The 16,928-nt window shown below is 35.2% G+C and overlaps 1 protein-coding gene and 1 non-coding gene across 2 annotated transcripts in view; one reads left to right on the forward strand and one right to left on the reverse strand.

Moving 5' to 3' along the window:
• Positions 1-7,985: 7,985 nt before the first annotated feature.
• On the reverse strand, positions 7,986-8,058 carry Trnan-guu. The gene has a single exon. It is a non-coding gene; the product is annotated as a tRNA-Asn (tRNA).
• A 1,143-nt stretch (positions 8,059-9,201) lies between these two features.
• LOC106666420 (5-hydroxytryptamine receptor 1-like) overlaps positions 9,202-16,928 on the forward strand; it is a 143,989-nt gene continuing 136,262 nt past the window's right edge. The window contains exon 1 of the mRNA XM_024230251.1: positions 9,202-9,240. The gene's annotated coding sequence lies outside the window, so the exon portion shown is untranslated. The remainder of the gene's footprint in view (positions 9,241-16,928) is intronic.

A 16,928-nucleotide genomic window follows, 5' to 3' on the forward strand; every position in this document is an offset into this window, starting at 1 on the left:
TATTTTGAAGTTACTATTTTAATTAATAAGTTTAAAATGAAGTATACTTCACTAAAGCTCTCCGTGGCCATTTCATTTGTCGCCGAGAATCAAATTGATTACACGACATTTAAAAAATGGCAAAAAGGAGGGAAAACTCAAAAGGTGGGGTTGAGATAGGAAGTTGGTGTCCGAGTGGATCGAGGTCTCTATAGCTCTATTGGTAGAGCAGCGGCGTATCTAGCCGAAGATCGTGGGTTCGAATCCCGCTCGTCCCATTGACTTTTTATCTCAACTAAAAACCTTAATTAATCGTAATACATTAATTAGTCAAGCGGACCACGAAATTAGTAAATCTAATATAAAAATTTAAATATAAGATTCAGACTGCTAAAAAGAAAAGACTACCTGATAAGCCGTCTGACTAAAGTTTTACTGATACACAAGAAAAGACTATACCTTGCGTTGCTAGCTAGTTGCCCTATGGATCTAAAATTCTGCGAAGAACAGTTAATGATCCCTTATTCTCTAACACAATTCATCCCGACTTGAAAATCCAAGTCGTATCCGACCTTGCCCAATTCCGTTTAAAAAAATTACATTCTAGATTACCCGATCACTAAAACCCGTTAACCCGCGAATTGTCATCTTCAACATTAACCGCCATCCTCGTCGAAGACTGAACCGACGTTGGCCCAGAAGCAACTTAATTGCCTAACGATGACAACGGATGGTTGCCAAGTGATCTCACCCTATTGGTAAACTAACTGCGTCCACCAATAGATGGTCACCGTTTATGCCTTACACGTCCTTTTGTGTGTCGGTGCATACATACGTGCCATATGTGTACGTTCGCATAGTATGCTCGTTGGTTTTGTTTGCTTGCTGCATATTTAAAGTTTTAAATAATTGAATTATAAAAAATCTATTCTCGCCACACGATTAGCCTTAATGGATGTTGTTTAATAAAATATAGACTCTACTCTTTATAATTAATAATTGCACATAAATTAGCAAATTGTGGAGCAGCCCTTCTGATTAGGGTTTATAGATGAAACATTCCTGAATTACATAAATACAATAGATGAATTTCACTAAATATTGAAATCCCCATTGTTAACCTCCATTTGCAACAGAAAATCATGTGTGCATTTGTAAGAAACGTTCAATTACATTTCGGACAAGCCACGCCTTTCGAAGTGTCCTTATCTTGAAGCTATTGATTCCTTCTCTAGAGATTAACAGTAAATCATAGTCTTGGCCTTAATCGCACAAGACACGCTATTGGATATTTGTTCTTTTCTCGGCATAGAAAAAGAAACCTAATCGAGCATCAGTCGGAAGGCACACAACTGGTTTTACAGTTTTTCTCATCCAAACCATAACCTTGATTCTTCATCTTCAATATCATTATTAGATTAAAAAATATAACAGAAAAATACAATAGAATTTGGCTTTAGCTTCTGATGTTTCCGCCTTACGAACCAAATTTAAAATAGAATTTATCAAAACAAACCGATAATATCCTATGAAATTATTCTTTGGCTTCAAGTCATCCAAAACCCGGTTCAAACCTTATACGATCTAACAAATTTTCTATCTTGGGTATTGTTGAATTTGTATTTTTATTCAAGTTAATAATTCCGCGAGACAGCTCGACGTTCCGATGTTCACCGCTTCGGTTAATGATTTATGAGAACCCGGCTATGAGGAAAATTAATTACAATAGTTCATATTTAAAGTAGTGTAAATTTGTTTAAATTATTCTCAAATTTTAAATAATAAATCTAGGCTGAAAATAATTGTTTGTAAAATCTGTAAAATCACTGTTTAAACTGAAAAAGGGGAAGAACTGCATAAGTATCTAAAATACGAGTATTAATAATAAATAATACCATTGCCATCCAAATTTTGAAATATTTTTGTGAAAGGTTGAGTATAAACAGTAATTTTTAAGAATTTCATGTCGACAGTCTGGATAAATTTCTCTTGTTTGATAAATACCAAGGAACACAGAATAGAGAGGCAAAGAGGAAGTCGATAAATTTTATGAGAAAGGACGAGTAAGAAACGAGCATTGAAACCTTTGTGGCATATAAAATTGCAAAAATTTTAGATTCTAATGATATTGGGTTAAAGAGTTAAGTTAAAGAATAAGTGTTCTCAATTAATTATTCTTAGGTCTTGGTCGAAATGAAAAAGTTAGTGTCACGAGCGGGATTCGAACCCTCAACCTTCAGCTAATCCGCTGCTGATCTAACTACTTGAGTTCCGTGACCATCCACTAAGACACCAACTCCCCATCTCAACCTATAACCTTTCGAACATTCCTTCTTTTTACCATTTTTCCGAACTAGAAAAAGGATGCGGTTCGAAGTTATAGTAACTTTTTCATTTCGACCAAGACCTAAGATAAAAAGAATAGTTAATTGAAATAATTAGTATGCATTATATTTAGTGGTCTTTTGACCAAATTACTTCTTTCAATTAATTAATTTTTTGTGTGAGATTTTGGTTGAAATGGAAAAGCTAGTGCCACGAGCGGGATTCGAAAAATGGCAAAAAGAGGGAAAATTCGAAAGGTTGGTGTCCGCGAGTGGATCGAGGTCACGATAGCTCAAGGGGTTAGAGCAGCGGCGTATTGAGCCGAAGGTCGTGGGTTCGAATCCCGCTCGTGACACTAACTTTTTCATTTCGACCAAAACCTTTCAAAAAAGATTAAATAATTGAAATAATTAATATGGTTAATTATAACATGCATTGAACTGTTCTGTTCAACGGGAAAACTTCACCTAGGACGAGAACGATAGTTGTACTGTTGTCTGCAAACTAGAAACAGCCGAAGGATATGGAAATAATGTGAACAGTAGAAACAACCCTATGCAGATACTGCCCGGAAGAAGAAACAGCGGAATGTCCTACCTTGGTTTCAAAAACCTATACAGGCAGAGGTAAAAGTAAGAACTGCGAGGAGAGGAAAAGCCAAAGCCTTGAAGTTTGTATTCACATCCTTAAAAAATCTTTAAATTTAATGAAGAGCTCAGGATCATAATGAAGTTGGTACTTTAGACGAAATGGCCGTGGTTTACCAACTTTTTTTAACCTTAACCTGGGGTGATTCTATCAAACTTTATAATTTAAACCTTGATAGAATTAATTAATAAAAAATAAATAATTAAACAATGTGATTAAAAAAAAGTAAATCTAATCGGAATATAGTTGCGGAGGGTATCATGAACATTCCTTTAAATTGATCAAAACACAAAATATTTTACTATTACAGTTCAACGTCGAAATGTCATCTGACATTTTAGTCTTTTTTTTTAATGTAAAATTCTTTATATTTTTGTCGGTAAAGTTGATTTGACTTGTGATTGCTGGTGTTTTAACTCAGCGTAAAAGGAAAAGCTAGGCATGATTTAGTTACCAATTAAATAAAGTCTGTGTCAGCCAGTTTGTTTTTAACGATAACAAATCCTGGGGGCGTTCTTGCGTTTTAAATTAAGAATAAATGGGACTTGCTTAAACGGAATTTTAAGGCATAGAAAAGGACAGGTAATACGAATGAACTGCTAATTTCTAGCATGGAAATAATCCAGGTTGGCATGGCGAACGGACGAGGGAGGGGAAGTAAATTAAATGAAAATGGGGATGTGAAAAGAGCAAATTTGTTTGCAACGGCGACAAATCTCTTCCTTGTTGTCAGAGTATACTTTTTGTCTTATCTTGGCGAAATTGCATCAATCACTCTTTGCGGAAGAGGACTTGCTTTGCTTTCATGGCATTTCACTCGAGTGAAAGGATGGAAACGACGACTGAGATAAGGGCATTAGGGGTTGGAATCATTTTTAATTTAAATTAATGACAATTCTGCTTTATAGAGTGTGTGTCTTAAAGCAAACAGTTGAAGTGTCCTACTTTACTTTCTTAAAATATGTACTGTTTCTGATTTTGGTTTCTTACATTTCGTCAAATCATACACTATATTAATCCTTACGAAGTTAGTTTCTACGCGAATATTAAATATTTAATCCGTGATTTATAAACATTCTCAGAGAAAATCGTTTAAAGATTCCTCGAAATTAATGAATCTCCTCAAATGGAGATTAATGAAAATAATAACTTATGATGAAACCCGTTTTAAATCACATGGTCAATGTCATTACAAAGTATAATTTCTATGCTCTTGAGACTTTTCCAATTGGGTCATTTTTGATCAGCAATTTATGCTTCATTATGTTTCTCACAACCTAAATTAGTAAAAATGTATAAAAATAACAAAATGACGAAAAATTAGGTGTACATTCACTAATTTCGTGGTCCGCTTTACCAATTAGGATATTACAATTAATTAAGGCTTCTAGTTGAGATAAAAAAGTCAATGGCACGAGCGGGATTCGAACCCACGATCTTCGGCTAGATACGCCGCTGCTCTACCACTTGAGCTATCGTGACGTCGATCCGCTCGGACACTAACTTCCCTTGAAAAATGGCAAAAAGGAGGGAAAATTCAAAAGGTGGGGTTGAGATGGGAAGTTAGTGTCCGAGCGGATCGAAAACACGATAGCTCAAGGAGTAGAGCAGCGGCTTATCTAGCCGAAGATAGTGGGTTCGAATCCCGCTTGTGCCATTGAGATTTTATCTCAACTAGAAACCTTAATAAATTAGGTGTACATATTAACTATCATATTGAAATATTCTATTTTATTTAAGCGAGTAATTTTAATATTTTCTTTAAATTAACTGAGAGAGGGAGAGAGAGACAGAGAGAGAGAGAGAGAGAGAGAGAGAGAGAGAGTGGAGAGAGTGAGAGAGAATACGTTATTCCTGGACCTTCCCTAAGAATAACAGTAACATCACAGAAATTTTTACAAATCTAGTTCTTGAATTAATGGAATTACTGTAGATTTGACGTTAACTTATAATGTAATAAATTGAAATAAATCACATAAAACAAAATATAAAAAATATAAATAATCCATTTACGTTTTAGTGGTCAATTGACCAAGTTACTTCTTCTTTCTATTGAAGGTCTTGGTTGAGATAACCGGTGGATGAGTAGTCCGGATTGGATTCTCAGCGACTTATGAGTAGCCACGGGGAGCAGTTTAGTGAAGTGATACTACTTTTATTTATTAAACCACTAATATTTAAAAAGAGGGAAAATTCCAACGATTGTAGGTTGAGAGGGAGAACTGGTGTCCGAGAGGATCGAAGTCACGGTATCTCAAGTGCTAGAGCAGCGGCGTGATTAACCGAAGGTCGTGGGTTCGACTCCCGCTCGTGACACTGACTTTTTTATTTCAACCAAGACGTTCAACAGAAAGAATAATTAATTGAATAGAAATAAAGTCGTAATAATTAGAATTTAGGAAAAATAGTAATAGTAAAACAATTCCCTTTCTAGTGCAAGCATAATCTCAAAATGTGTACTTAGAAGTCGAGAAAACGGAAAAAAACAAGCTTTCTTATGTAGCAAAAGGACCTAATGTTAGACTATGTTATCTTTGTTTCGAGGAAGATGAAGTGCTGGTACAGGAGGTATTTAAAATAGGTATGAGAGGCGGGTTTGCGGATTGGGAAAGAAAGAGAATTCAAGAGATTTGTGGCTCAATGTAGGAAGGATCGCTGTAATGTGGAGGTTTTGTGACGAGGGAGATGTAGGTCATTGGGAAACGAGCGGGTGTTAAAAGAGGGAATAGAAGATTTCAATTGTGTTAAAAAAGTGAGGTTGATGAGTTTATGTATTGAAAAAGGAAGGATCCTAGGAAATACTTCGTACGCAAGGAACATACAGGCAGGATAGGTCGGTATACAGGTGCAAAACTCTAAACATTCGGGGGGGATAAATCTGACAGAACAATTCATCACAATTTGCGGACGCTTTTCCTGTTCCTCCAAAAGTCCGCCATAAGCGACACAACTGTACTCAAAGAGGGGAATCATGAGGGAGCAGACAGCTGACAGGGAGATACTAGAGGTGAAAGGTAGAAGGAGCATAATAATGCATTGTGGCCTTTTAATTTAAACAAACGCTTTAATATTGGATTATTTATTCCCGTGTTACAACATTACAATACATGATCGATAAAACCCATGTTTATGCCAGCAATCCCATTAAAACCGTCTAGGTCTGTTCATGAAGGTTCTGCTATGGTTCATACGTAAAGCAACCTGTAAGCTGTATGTCTCACACCTCCGTCGGATTGTACGTTCTCTTTTGTTACCCTTAAGTTGTAAAGTACTATTGACTATGTAAAGTATATTGAACTCTCTCTGTTATTTCTCTTAAAATCACCACGTGGAGACAAGATAATTTCATAAGCTGCGCCAACTAAACACAACGCTGAGGCAACCCTCAAGGCTCCGTAAAAAGAAAGGTAAGCATCCATTTTAATTACCTCGTTTCCTCTCTGAAAACGAAACTTTTACCGCAACAAGACCATAAGAACATCTTCATACAAACCATCTGCAAAAAAGCATAAAAAGTAATATTAGTAGGATATCTAAATATAGATCCCCTCGTTTTTTCGAAGATATCACTCCACTGATTTGCCTGTAGACTTCCGATATCAGTCAGGTACTTGAGAATGGTTACCACGAAATAATACTAACATTGAAGCGATAGAACAAAGTGAGTTTGCACATTGCATTAATACATTTTTGTAGTTGTAGTACCATTTTTACGAAGCATCATTCACTGCGTGATCAATATGAAAAATGGATAGATGAAAGGTGGCAAACCAGATGGAAAAGTGGCTTAAAGGAAGACCGACTTCTAAATATTACTCTACAATTGAAGAGAGGGCAAAAGCAATATGTGGTAATCCTGCTTTTTATACAATCCAATTGCTATTAGTTCACGGCAATTCCGTAGGACACCTCATTAAATTTAAAAGAGCTAACAGAACGTTATACTCACTTACTTAATCTTTTTATGTAAGTTATTCAGATATCGTGAGATGCGGTCGGGTGTGATGTAGGTATCAGAAAAACATTTTCTTTATCGTGCCAACGTTTCGATCTTTTGAGATCATCTTCAGGGCCTTGGATTTACAAACAATGTTTACATTTAACAAATACATTTAGGATGTGGAAAAGTGAATTTATACAATGCAAAATATATTGTTATTCAGATATCGTGAGATGCGGTCGGGTGTGATGTAGGTTTCAGAAAAACATTTTCTTTATCGTGCCAACGTTTCGATCTTTTGAGATCATCTTCAGTGCCTTGGATTTACAAACAATGTTTACATTTAACAAATACATGTAGGATGTCAAAAAAGTGAATTTATACAATGCAAAATATATTTTATATTCAAACAAAGTATTTCTACTCACTCAAAGAGTTTGTCTTCTGTGTAATTGTGCCATCCTTGCGTTTCGTGTTGAGAGTGCCAGCGAGATTTTGCTGTTTTATGTTTATATATGTTTGGTTTTGAAGGGGTGGGGAAGGAAGCCGGTATATAAAAGACAATTTTGCGTAAGGCGTCGGTTTCTTTGAAGTGAAAAAAGCCGACAAAGGGGAACAATGTGTTGGTAATAGTTCTGCCAGATTATCCTTTCAGGATTATACAGAAAGGGGGTAAATAGGAAAACGAAAGCTAAATTGTTGGAAAATTAGACTATGTGAAAAGTATTTGATGTGTGGAATGTAATGTAACGATATATGTATGTTATATATATTGTATTTGATTAATGATATTGGCGTACTCGTACTACGAAATACTTTAATTGATTATAAATATAAAAAAATATATTTTGCATTGAATAAATTCACTTTTCCACATCCTAAATGTATTTGTTAAATGTAAACAATGTTTGTAAATCTCAGGCCCTTAAGATGATCTCAATAAAGATCGAAACGTTGGCACGATAAAGAAGATGTTTTTCTGAAACCTACATCACACCCGACCGCATCTCACGATATCTAAATAACTATCGATTAACGGTCACTAATCTCTCCACATTTTTATGTAAGGTTTTGATTGAAATGAAAAAGTTAGTGTCACGAGCGGGATTCGAACGCACGACCTTCGGCTAAACACGCCGCTGCTCTACCACTTGAGCTATCGTGACTTCGATCCACTCGGACACCAACTCCCCATCTAAACCTATAACCATTCGAATTTTCCCTCCTTTTCGCCATTTTATGCTCAGTGTGCAAATGGAGAATATTGTAGGGCACAGATAATCCTCGTGCACCCTTCGACAGAGAGAGAGGGAAAAACTAAAGCCGTAATTCTCCAAAAATTGGCTACCAGTACTGAAAGATTTTGCAAACAAATTAATTAATTAATTCAGCCTATTTAAATCTCTTAGCGAGTACATAATGGGTGATACGACTTTATAATGTAGTTTAGATTTGTTTATATATCAATATTAATTTATTCGTGTATATAGCATATTTATTATTTATTTCAATGGTTATTTGTATTATTCAAAGCATGCACAAGCTAGGTTAATCCGGGCTAGTGTCCTCTTAATTATTTGTAAAGGAGATACTAACAATGGGAGATCCATTTTGGATTCCCATTTAAAATAAATGCAAACAAGCAAGAAACTCTTACTTTATGAAGCCGTACCTTTAGACAGGTGGGGCCTGAGAAAGGCTTTAAATATAAAAGGCCCTTTTGAAGAACCCAAATTTTAGTTAATTGGAGCGCTTCGCCCGTATACGTCTCTCTAAGATACGGCTGGGTGGTGTAAAAAAAGCAACATTCACCTCGTTAAATGTATTTTATTTCGATTTTTTTTTTTAGTTTGGTATATTATCTTTGAATGAATGTCGGTACTTGAGTTCTGTTTAAAGAAGTTAGGTTCAAAAAGAAAACGCTATAGCTACTAAATGAGTATTTTTATCTCTACGAGAAGCTCTACTTCGTCAGAGATAGATACCCTCCTTAGCGAAATTGCCTCCCCAAGTCCCTGAAAAATAAGTAGATGAAAATAAATCACGGGAAGAAGGCCGATCCGAAACGTTTAGCTTCCGCAGTCGCTGTTTTTTGACAATTGATAGAGAAACTTCCATGATCATTACATTGTGCTTAATGACATAACCCTTTTGTTGCCAATAAAAAGGATCGAGCTGTCATCCCAACGTGATACATTCTTAATTACGGCCAAACAAAATCAATTCCTTCCAGTAACTCCAATTTTTGTTCGCCACTTAACCCCACGATTTCCAATAAGAATTTGGACTAATTTGATGTCGTCTGTTTCAGAAGCTGGCTCAGGATAGAAGAGGGATTTAAGCAACAGGTGAGTAAATACAATTTTCTTGAAGAACGGCCCATTATTTGACAGCAAAATTCCCTCAAGTACGGATTGCTTGGTTGTTCATTATCAACGGCACAAAACAAAAATAAACTCATTTTATTTTTTTATGTAATAATTTTAAGTTTCGTTAAAAATGCATCCGATTTCTACTCTGTCGAATAAATCAAGCCCGTTAAAAAAAAAATTATAATGTACATCCATGCAGAAATCAAGCATTGCGAATTGAAAGTAGGAATTCAAGGCGTTCGGTCGTTTATGGAATGAAAACCCGAGAGGCGAATAAGTAGGCGGGAGAGAACGGTAATTTATAATTTTACACGGCTCAATTTGCATAAAGATCTTTGTATAATGACATCACCAGAAGATATGTGACAACCAGAAAAGAAAACGAAAAAAAATTTACACGCACACAAAGTTGGCAAAAAAAAAACTTAATGAATACCAGTTTTGCAAATGACGCGTTCTATCCTCAATTAATCTATAAAATAGCACGAAAAATGTTTTTTATAAATAAAATAACTTTAGATATAAACTTTGTACCATAGTTGAATAGTTACAAACATTTTTAAAGTACAAAGTTTAAACTTTACTTAACTAAATATAATCTTGATGCAGTTAGTGATTAGATTTCAAAGTTAAAATTTCAAATTAAAAGTCGGTCACTGAAGAAATTTTGTAGGTAGATAGAAAAAAATTCAGCTCCTTCGTCGATCTTTTGGGGAATACATCACTGTATACAAAAAATATATTAATATACATTGTGTGGTGATTAGTGACTGTTAATCGATAATTATTCAGAAATCGTGAGATGAGGTCTGGTGTGATTTAGGTTTCAGAAAAACATTTTCTTTATCATGCCAACGTTTCGATCTTTATTAAGATCATCTTCAGGGCCTGGGATTTACAAACCGATGTAAGATGCCGGACAGTCCGTCTTACATCAGCAAAATCTCACTGGCACTCTCAACGCGAAACGCAAGAATGGCACAATTACACAGAAGACAAACACTTTGAGTGAGTAGAAATACTTTGATTGAATATAAAAAATATATTTTGCATTGTATAAAATTCACTTTTCCACATCCTAAATGTATTTGTTAAATGTAAACAATGTTTGTAAATCCCAGGCCCTGAAGATGATCTCAATAAAGATCGAAACGTTGGCACGATAAAGAAAATGTTTTTCTGAAACCTACATCACACCAGACCGCATCTCACGATTTCTGAAAAATTAATATACATTACTGTGAATTTCTTGCACAACCTGTTATCTTTTTACATACATGTTTAAATCTAAATTACAATTTATATGTTGTTTATTGAAGAAAATAAACATTTTTTTAAAAGGCCGTCTTGCTACCAGGGCTATTGTGTCAACACCTCGGGTTTTATTATTTTTTTATTTTTTTTGAGCGAAAAGAATTGGCTCTCCCGTTGGATGTCTAGCTACCATTTTGATGGAACTTCTGGGACTTGATTTCTACTCCTCACGTCGTGAAAAGGCTCTACAATTGGTGCATATCGACGCATTCAAACTTAGCCTAACCTTAGTTTGGCCGATATTCGATATCCCCGTGAAGGACCGCCCTCATTCACGCTAATAAATACAATCAACTGATTATAACTTTTCATACCTACCACGTGTACAGCTAAAAATTGTGAAGCCACTCAGGTATTATTATTATGCCTCTAAAAACACCTAACCTACACCGAACCTTGTTTATGGGGTCTGTGGGGTACGTCATATTCCACCACAACCCACCCACTTGTCGTCAACATTCACTCTAATAAATACATTCATTTAAATCACTCACGTAAAAATCCTAACCTAGTTTGGTGGGTCTGTCGCGCACACATAATATATTCCTTAATGTATTTTACTTTAAGAATTATCGCTCTTCTCGAGGCTAATATCTCCTTCATACTGATGGCTTCTGGTCCTGTACGGATTCTTGTATCTTCTTCAAGCCGGACCGTACATAATTTCATACAGAAAGTGTGTTATAATCTATCTAGATGTTATCGCAGTAGCTCAACGACAGTTATATTCTTTTTTCGCCGGAGGCAACACAGAGCGCATTTCTAATTACTATCCTAGACCGGTGGGCTCCTATATCTAATCTCATTCCTGCGACATATACATTAACCCGTTTTCTTAGTCTGGTTTTTTTCCTGAGGAATATACCATTCATCCACAATACAATTTACACTTAGTTAAATAATGTAGTATGACTTTTCTCGCTGCTCCCCAACTGAAGTTATTTAAGAACTTTATTATATTAAGGACATGCTTTGGGATACCATCTACTCGAGGAGCCTTCCATTGATTGGTGGTTATGCTTCCTCCTAGGCAAAATATATTGCTTTGAGTTGGCTCTCGAGAATGTGAACCCATATTCCGAGGCTTTTGATTTTATTATTTTTTAATTCTAACGTGCTCACAAATGGAAATGCATTACCGCCACATACGCGGAAGTCATCGCCATATTAACAAGTCACCCCCTTCAACCCAAGCTTCTCTTATGTTACAAAACCACATGTCAATAATTGAAAAATTGAGTATGTTTGGAAAACAAAGTTTAAAACTTGTAAGTCACAACCCATCACCTTTACATACCGCCGTGAGACTTATCCTAACATATACTTATGCAATGAACCTATTCTTCAATCCGAAAAGTTAACTATATCGGATTAGCATTTGATAGAAAACTAACTTGGAAATTAGGAACTTAACAAACAATTTAAAATGTTTTACCACTAACATTTACCTAAAATTACAATCAAAATTACCATTAAAATCAAAAATTTGACGTATACAAACCTATATAGACGTGCCAGTTTAAGGGACGGCCAGATATTCCAATGTTCAAAGATTACAGAGTTTTCAATCAAAGATATTACGATTTTCATGTACCAACTATCTATCTAAACGTATTACAGACTTTTTGAAGTAAATTACAAAAACAAAAACACAGAAATACAGTTACTCCATATCCGGGAATTATCGCCGACTGAAAAGAAAATGGATAAGAGATATTTAAAATGATTAATGCAGAACAACTGCTAATAGGTAGCTTTCTCTGTAATGCCAATTATTTTCACATGTTAAAATTAAATCAAATCTGCTGGCAGTTTATAATTTATATACAGTTGTTGATATAAGTACCTGGAGTCAAAAAAAAGTGTGGGATAAAAGCTAGGAGTAAAATCCCCCTATGTAATAAGCTTAAACGCCTCTGTTTGCAAGTACGCCCCACATATTTCTTATTTTTTATTCAACTTCGTTAGCATATATTCTTAAGGAGAGAAGTTGAAAATCCCCCGCGCAAATGCCCTTAGAAAATGGAATTAGGTCTAATTGCGCGGCGGGAAAAGTTGGGGAACATTTGTTTTCCAGAGTCGCTTTTGTTCGCCGTCGAGAGAAAGGTAAAGTTGCCATTCATTTATTCACCGAATTCGGCCTGATCGCTAATTAAACGCGAAGTTTTCCTAAGTTAAATCGCCAGTCACAAATCCTATTACGGATTGTTTGCCGTTTACCCATTGTAAACAGGGAACCAACCGAGTCTGCAACAATTGCCCACAGCCACTTTCGGACAGTTTATTATTCCAAGTCTCACTAAATATGAAACTAAAAGTCTTAACCAATACCAAAATTTTAGTCTCTTAATTCTGTTAAAAAGATTATACTTTTAAATAAAACAAACAGATAATCGACCGAACTAGATTTGAATAGATCGATTGCAAAGATGGAACTGAAAAAAATTTGGGCTTGTAATTTAACAAAAACAATACTCATACAACTGTACTAATAATTAAATAAATTGAAAGGAATACCTAGAAAGCGATTTGAACGAGGAACAATATTCTTTGGAAGTAAAGGCCTATTCTTGCATAAGGAAAGAAATCAAGTGTTCAATAATGCATGCTTAGAAATGGGAAGACTTGAATCGAGGGCATTGGCTCTCACGCTGATAGCTTCCTTTGGGGTCTAAATTTGACTGTGATGACCATTACGTTCCTCTCACTGGAATTAGATTTATTAGCCTTGTACCTATGTTCAACCCTCCAGCTGTACAAGGCCAAGTAGGAAAAATATAGATCAAATAGAATTAATTAAAACAATCAACCGAGCTAACGCTGGTTAATGAATCTGGTCAAATAATTACAATAATATGAGTCAAAGTCTTGGATGTAACACGCTCTACCATCCAATTAGTAGAAAATGGACACATATGGTCACAACATCACATATTAGGTCAAGAGCGTATGGTGGTCCGTTTTTTTTTCAACAAAATGCAAAATTTTTGTGTCTTCCAGAAGCGCAATCCAAAAGGTTGGGTATCCCCCTGGAAGCTAATTTAATGGAGAACTTTTAGGGGAATTTGCAAAGCTCCAAGAGTTTGTAGTTATTAATAGTTACCAATCCAACTTTTTTTAACAATTCCGAATTTCAACATTTTTGTTTTTTCTGAATTTTTCGTGCAGAATTTTTTCATCAACTCTGCAATGTAACAGGTTTCCTTAAGGCAAATTTAACGTTCTTTCATATGGTATAAACCAGATCTTGCTACAGTCAGTAATTCTTAAGTTTATAACTTTGTACAGGGGTTTACAGGAAGTTTTTTGTTGTATATGGTGAGTAGAAACAGCTCCTAAAATTTTCGAAATTTATCGCCAGTGACCCTGTATAAAACGTCTGTTACTGGCATAGGTGTTAATATGTTTTTTTATGTGCAAGTCAAGCAGGTAGTAAGATTAATTTTTTTTTTTTTAAGTCGATTTTTTTATTGTCATTGTATTATGTTAGATATTGTTGCGTATGCGTAATTTTTGTTACAATAAAAACTGTTAGATTTTTCATTTTGCCTATTTTGTTGTAATTAAGGAAACGTTATTTTTTCTTATTTTTGGTTATTTTTCTGTTATTTTTGCAACTGATGTCGGGTTTTACCCTTTTTTTTGTGACAATTCGATTTCGCATTTGGTGAACGAGATGTTGGTTAGGATCTGGAACGTGTTTTTTGTGAAGTGTGGTGGTTGGTGTGGGTTTTTTTTTGTGAGTACTTGGAGTTAGGTTGTAGTGTTGTTGTGCGTCTTCATGTGTCTTGTGGTGAAAACTCTTCGGTCACCTATTTCACACTGTGTGATATCACAGTGCAATTTATAAGGGCCGCCCAAAGCCCTTCCACAAGCCACTAAAAGGAGGAGGAAGGAGACTTCCACTGGAAGAAGCCTGTTGGGTTTGTGCTGGACTAGAGGCGACACGTTTGATTTTTCTGGAGAGAAAGCAGCAAAGATCAAACTATTTTCATCTAGCGAGAATCATCACGCAAGTTTTTCCATTTTAATTTGTTTTTCGTTGGAAAAGGATTTTTTTATCTTATAGTTTACAACAAAGAGTCAATTTTTCGTTTGTTTAATCATCAAATTAATCAACACAAAATCGGTCTTGCAGTTTGTTTATTTTATTTTATTAATAAAAATAATAATTAGTCAAATAAGAATTGTTTCTGTATTTTAATATAAAAAATAATAATATCCAGTCAGTTTCCTTTAAAAAAAAATGTCAAATTGTTAATTACAAACCGACGACCTTAATTTCAAATTTTGTTAATTTCTCAATATTAGAATTGTTTCTTTTTTAATATTCTTTTGTTTATTATTCATTCATTTATCTAAACAAGGAAACGATCCACTCCCTCGGGGAAGGACCAACAATAACGCAATAGTAATATTCACTCGTTTGTAATTTAATTACACCACATAATTTTTCAAATCTCCTTCATAAAAACAAATGGAAAATTCGTGCCCTGTTCGTGAGAAATTTTCGGGGTCTATAATTTTGATGTTAATTCCAGTGTCTTTGCAGTCTGTTTTAGTTCGTCTGGGTGGTTATTGGTTCAAAGCTTATTCTCCCTCATTAATTAATTCCATTAGCGGCCGTTCCTTTCCTTTACTTTCTTATGAATGTGAAGGTCGACCATTTAGACTCGACTTCTGTTTTTATGGTGTCGTCTTAGTTTTGTGTATATGTTTTATGTATTATTTGTTGGCCGTGTTTGTTTTGTAGCCGTTACTGCGTTAAATAGATTTATTCTTTGTTTTTTTAATTCATTTTTGGTTTTAGTTTTTTAATTTTTTCCAATGATACTGTTGTAAATTTCTTGTAAATTTTGGGTCATTTTGTATGATGTCTTGGCTCCCTTGCCTTTTGGCAAGGTTTGTATTTGATGACTGATCTTATGAGCGTATTGAAGAGTATTGTAGGTTTTGGTTTATTGGGATGTGTTAGTGAATTTTTATGTCACTTTTACGTTTATGATACGCCTACTGGCATATTAATCAAATTCCATGATGAAATAGGACTCATAGGAGTGCTATAGGCACAGAACGGTGGATACAATAGCACATAAAGGGCGCAGTATATTACTCTAATACTTCTATATCTACGTATATGATCCTGTGATATTACTGTGTCTATTTTATACTCAGGTGCGGGCTCTTTGTTAGTCTTACACAGTTAAAATAATTGATGATGTGATCATTTTCTACTTCTCATCCAGGATGGCCTGGAGCGGCTTAGCTCTACCGAAAGTAGGTAGACAGCGATGTAAGACGCCTTACAATGTAGGGACGATCATTTTATTGCTCTTATCGTCAAACAGCTTCCTTGATAAGACGTCAACTCCAAAAGGTCCGTAATCTCTAAAACAGTCATCAGCAGTCTTCTTGAGAATAGCCGAGCCTGTAGACGCGTCAAGTTCTGTATTACTGGAGAGGCATCGAGTAGAAAGGCAACTATTCACAAATCAGCATCTCTCTTAACATTGAACAATGGGGGCTGTTCTGTTAACAGGAGAGTGCCGGTTTGATTTGTGGCAATCGGATGGCCGTACGTGGGTCACAGCTTTTTCAAAGACAGTTATGGTTGAAATGGAATCAACGTCCATGCCAAAACCAAACTTTTTATCATAAATGAATCTTTGACTTTACTAAGGTACTTTGAGGAAGTTCTTCTGTCATCTGTAGACCCTTCGCTCCATTTAGTGGGAACAACTTAGTGTGAATGCACGACAATGGTCGACCGCATGTAGCTCGAGTTACTCATACTACCCATTACTCGGGGGATGTGGGGATTACCACAATAAATGGCCTTCTCTCTCCTGACATGAATGCCATAGAACTCTTATGGGTAATGATAAAGCGAAGCGTTAGATATCGTTCGCCGCCTCCAGCAAACTTTGAACAGCTACAAACCGCTTTTGGTGATGAATGTCATTCGTCAACACAAAGCGAAATCCGATCGCTTAATTTACTCGATGCGCGAGGTCAGAGGATGTGATATGCGTTATTAAGAGCAAAGCAAGGTAATAAATTAGTTAGTTAAATTTTAATCTATCACTAAATGATTTCCGGTGTTTTGGTGAATTTTTTTTCGAACCATCATAATTCAAACCCATGAATTTCTGATCTCCTTCAATTTGGTTTAAATTAAACTAAGTATGTCGTAAATATTACAATGATAAAAGTAAATATAATTTGTAATAAACAACCAAATATGAGTATCTAGTTTTCGTCTTAGAGTGAATACATCCAGAATAAAATAAAACATATAATTTTTTAAAACAAGCATCAAATCAAAGTTGACTTTATATTTTCTGTAAGAC

This window comes from Cimex lectularius, unplaced genomic scaffold (genome assembly GCF_000648675.2).
Source record: "Cimex lectularius strain Harlan isolate CLEC.00 unplaced genomic scaffold, Clec_2.1 scaffold2, whole genome shotgun sequence".
In the NCBI taxonomy this organism is placed as follows: domain Eukaryota; kingdom Metazoa; phylum Arthropoda; class Insecta; order Hemiptera; family Cimicidae; genus Cimex; species Cimex lectularius.